At 30.0% G+C, this 4,890-nt stretch overlaps 1 long non-coding RNA gene across 4 annotated transcripts; it reads right to left on the bottom strand.

The window, feature by feature from the left end:
- Positions 1-1,304: 1,304 nt before the first annotated feature.
- LOC148610225 (uncharacterized) lies at positions 1,305-4,565 on the bottom strand. 4 transcript variants are annotated; one of them, XR_015914769.1, is made up of 4 exons: positions 3,809-4,565; positions 2,652-2,690; positions 2,386-2,441; positions 1,305-2,331 (listed from the first exon to the last, which is right to left on the bottom strand). It is a non-coding gene; the product is annotated as an uncharacterized LOC148610225 (long non-coding RNA). The 4 variants fall into 4 exon arrangements; XR_015914768.1 differs by having other exon boundaries at positions 1,307-1,928; XR_015914767.1 differs by having other exon boundaries at positions 1,305-2,441.
- Positions 4,566-4,890: the final 325 nt, after the last annotated feature.

The following is a 4,890-nucleotide window of genomic DNA, read 5'->3' as shown; positions in this document are numbered from 1 at the left end:
GTTTTCTATTAGCTTGACCCAACGAGTGGTTTTTTTTTGGGGGTATAACTTTATATTTAAATAGTACTCCAGCTAAGGATCATGCAAAATGTGATTCATGGGTAAAAAACCTACATAATTTTATTTTTGATATTTTGTTTTGATATGTCATAGTAAACAGAAAATAACATGTGGTGTTTCATATAACCAGTGCTCTTAGGAGATTAAAAATATATAGAATGCACTGTAGATTTCAAAATTAATAGAGATAACTCTGTAAATGACGCTCAAATACAATAGAATCTACTGGATTTTCAATGTTGCTTATCTCCAAAGAGCAGGCAGATTTGGATGAATAATTACTCATTTCATGGTATAGACCCATAATTTTTTATAGGGAGGTCAGTCAAAATATGAAGTATATAGAAAATGTACAAGTTTATATTGGTTTGAAAGAGCCCAAGAAATGTAACTTACTGGTGCAAAAATTTTTAAAATCGGTCAAGGGGTTCAAAAGTTATTACAATTTAAAGTTCAAAATTTTGGTCATTTTTCTTGCGTATGCAAAAATGTCACATTTTGGGCACTTCTGTGGCCCACATAAGTCAAACAGGTAAAGAAATTCATACATTGTGTCTTAATCATTTAAATAAAGCCATTTCATACTTTGATTTAAGCCATTCAGGAAACTTGTATCTTAGATACAAAGAAAATTACACTTTTTTAAAATTGGCAAAAAAACACTTTGGACTTAGTTTTTTTTGCTATGTGTCAACAGCATCGTGAATTAAAGTGCCATTTTTGGATATTCATATTTGGAAATTGGAAGGTAGTAGAAATCTGATACTTTGCTGTTCTTTCAAGAGTAATCCATTAAACAGAAATAAATAAACAAATATTATGTCAAAACCTCTGATTTGTTTTTCATTGGAATCAAAAACACTGCGGCAGACCCCCTTCTTTTTATAAGTGTTTTTTCAACAAAAAAATACATTTTTGCTTACTAAGAATTCAAAAAAAATATTTAATTTTTTCTGTCACTTGTTTTGTGTGGCAATAAAGTTGCTTGACTTGAAAAATTATGTTTTTCAGCTCAAAAAAAATTTTTTGAGGTAGAAAATTTACATTTTAGGGTAAATTTTAGAGCTATTTTCAATGGAAAAAATGGCGAAAGGTCAGACAGAAAAAGACATTTTGAATTTAAAAGCAGTTTTTAGCACATGACAGTTATTGTTATTGTGATTAAATATGTAAAAACACATTTTTATCAAGAAATAATGCAATTATATTTAAAAATCAACAAGCAAATGTTGAAAAATGGGGGTAAATCGAACATTTTTGAAAATTTCAGATTTTAAAAAAAACCGCATATTTATGCTAATAATGATCAAAATATCAACCTACCATATACTTATGTGGTACCATTTTAAAGCTTAGAATCTAAGCTATCACATGAAGATACTTTCATCTTATTTTGCTATAAAATGTTTAATGTGGATGAAAATTTGTTAGGCCTATACCTTAAATGAAGCCAGACGATAATCAAAATAAACATACATTTTTGCTGCAAAAAGTGGCAAAATAATATTATATCAAGGTCTGGTCAATTCTAAGATTCCTAATGTAGTCTTGTAATGTTTTCTTGTTTAAATAGGGTCTTTTAACATAATAATAATCTCATTATTATGTTAAAATTGAATAAAATTTCAAAAACAAATGCTGTTTTCCCAAGAAATTGAGAATTTTTTTATGAATACATTGACTTGAACCAATGCGCATCCTTTCACTATGGAACTTTGAAGCCCTAGCTGTTTCCTCATGTGTACTATTATGTACATTAAATGATAATAAACAAAATATCATCATTTAATTAAGTTTAATGAACTTTTCGAAGTTTCCATTTCAGGCCAGAAGGGTTTCTTCACCAGGATCTACTATGTCTGCCAAATCTACAAAAGAGATTATGTACATAAGGACATTACACCTATTAACATCATTTACCTTATCAATTTGCTTACAGTTAGTTTACTTTCTATTAAATCATAATGTGGTTTGCTAACAATCTGAAAAAATGTAAAACTTTATTTGATGTTGGTTGCTCACAAAGCGGTTGACAAAAGATGTGGCGAGGAGTTAAAAACACCAAACTTCCATTTCCAGAATAATTATCTTCATTTCAAAACAAGAAGATTGTTTTATAAGGTTATATTAATGTTATGTTAATTAACTGAATAATTTCGCTGCGTGATCCGTCTGGTTCTTCTATCAAGTGTTGAACTCTCTTACCAATCAGGTTATCGGGTTCAGGTGTGTCTGGAACTACCCTACTTACTGTACCCCACATGGTCCTACCTGGTTCAGGTGTGTCTGGAACTACCCTACTTACTGCACCCCACATGGTCCTACCTCAGACTCAGCCCATATTCGTCTCATAGCATAGCCCACTATGCTCCTCAGGCCATCTGAAATAAACAAGTAGTGGAATTCAATGAATATGTACTGTGAAGCAGTTTTAAAGCAGAGTCTAAACACAAAACTAATCGACAGTTCTTGTAAGTAATATATGATTCAAATGTAAATGCTTATTTGTTACCATAATTAAAAGACTCAAAAGTTTTACTATTAAAACAAATAAAGCTACTAAACTAATCAAAGTATAAAAACTAACTTACCATGAATTCGAAACATCTCCAGAACTCAACAAAATGAAACTAAAATGATGAAAAACAAACAGAAAATAAAACTAAATCATAATAAAATTTACATCAGTGTTTACTTTTTATATGACAAAATAAAATAAATATTTAGGCAGCCTGTTTACTAATACTTTCTTCTGAAATAAATCAATAATTAGAAGAAAAAACATAGTACAAGTATGTTTCATATACATACAACAAAAGCTTGGTATTATAAGTCAATCAATGTGATCCTAAAATGGCAAAAAAAATATTAAACCATAATTAATTGAAATTTAATGATCAATAATGTATATTACAAGGATTTTAAACCTTTTCCAAGCAATTGTACATGTATATGAATATTAAATAAGTAGAGCATCTACAATCCTCTAAAAAATGAATATGTAATTTAGCTGTTAAAAATTGTACAATATGAATATATAAAGTAAACTTAAGAAGATGCAGGTCATATGTAAAATATGCAATTGCCACATATATAAATCTCATCAAATAAGTTCTATTTATCAAGTAAAGTACAAGCAGGGCTACATGATAATTATTCTAATAAAAGTCATAAATAATATATATTAACTGATAAAATGAAAACCAGAAAAAAAGTTGTGTATCATTTGAAGAAGCAATGTAAGGTTGATTTTTTTTCTACACATGATAATTTTGAATAAATAAAACAGTTAAAATAAATATAAAGAAGGTTTATGCTTAAACATGTGAGTTTCATATAAATTGGGCACTACATATAAATTAAAATTGAATTATCAAGGAAATTAAATGCAATATGTGCAAATTCTCCGAACCAATAGAAAAAAGCAAGGTAAAATACAGAGACTTCCGATAATATAGGAAAGTCGATAAAGTCCGAAAGATTTTGAATGGATTGCAATCAAACGTTGGGAGAATTTACCTCATTACATATTCATCGTTTAATAAAAATGTTATGGAAACATATTCCAACTAATGCTAAATAAGAGTAATCTTTTTTAAATCAGCTCATACAGAATCAAACGAAAATCAGACCTTCCAAGAAGGTGAATATAGTTTTTAAGCTTGCAGATGATAAAAGGTCATTCTAGAATTTGACCTTACGGAAACAGGGCGATTAGGCTTATATTAGACATAATTTAGGTACTTACCGTAAGTGATTGGCCTCCATGGCCTAGGTCCATCGTTGTCTGCTCCACCAGTCAAAAATCCGTCCAGAAAACAGTCGGTAAAAGGCATTTATCCACGAGTGTTCGAAAATCTTAACAGAAGCTATGGCGGATCAGTAACATCCGGTTAGCAAGAACGATAACCGGTCCCGCTTTAATTTTTGTGAAAACCACGCCCTGACCACCCTAATATCCAATCGATTCCGCAAGCTATAATTGTTTTTCTTCTGAAACCAGGGTTACGGATGGACGCAGAAAGGATAAAATTTTCGGAATCCGACTGTCAGTGCATTCCGGGTACGCAAAAACTATTTTTTTTCAACATGTTTTTCCTTAAAATTACGTAAAAAATATGTTTTGTAACCAAAAGATTAGCCTGACAACCGGATTATCAAAATTGAAGATATTTTCAAAAATTTAAGCCATAAATGAAGAAAATCGGTCCAGTAATAGCTTGCGGAATGAATTTTGAAATAGGTATGATCTTTGACACATAGTTTTTCAGGCGGCCATTTTTCTCAAAGTATCGTCACTTCAAACGTTTGTACCAAATGACCATCAACTCCAATAACAATGAAAGTTGTATATTTAAAAAGAGAAATGTCTCATCTTCAATTACATATATTTTTTATTGTCATGCAATGGATTTTTAACCATTTTCTAACGTGTTAAAGTTGACTCAAAATTGAGAATTTTGCTCTCGCAAGAATATCGATAAACGCACTACCGACCTCCCTACCATAAAACAACTTAATTACAAAAATAAAAATACGTAGCCTAAGATAGCTACTTAAGTACCTAAGGTTTGCGGTTTAAAAACCAACAAATCTTAGTAAAAGATACGATTAAATAAAATACATTGCAAGTAACTACGTTAACGTTATATTATTTCACAAACAGTACATATATGAAGAATAGAAATGTTTCATGTTTACTGTATTAAGATATAAAGTCTTTTGACTAGCTTTAAAAACAGACATTCATTGCTTACTCAAACCATGAAATCTATTGTGAATCACAATCATTTACAGTTTGGTTTTCAAAATAGAACAACATTGCGCTTA

Source organism: Perna viridis, chromosome 8 (genome assembly GCF_037379345.1).
Source record: "Perna viridis isolate PV_CMFRI_1.1 ecotype Kerala chromosome 8, ASM3737934v1, whole genome shotgun sequence".
NCBI lineage: Eukaryota > Metazoa > Mollusca > Bivalvia > Mytilida > Mytilidae > Perna > Perna viridis.
Note: the sequence above shows the minus strand (reverse complement) of the source record. Positions and strands in the feature narration are given on the sequence as shown.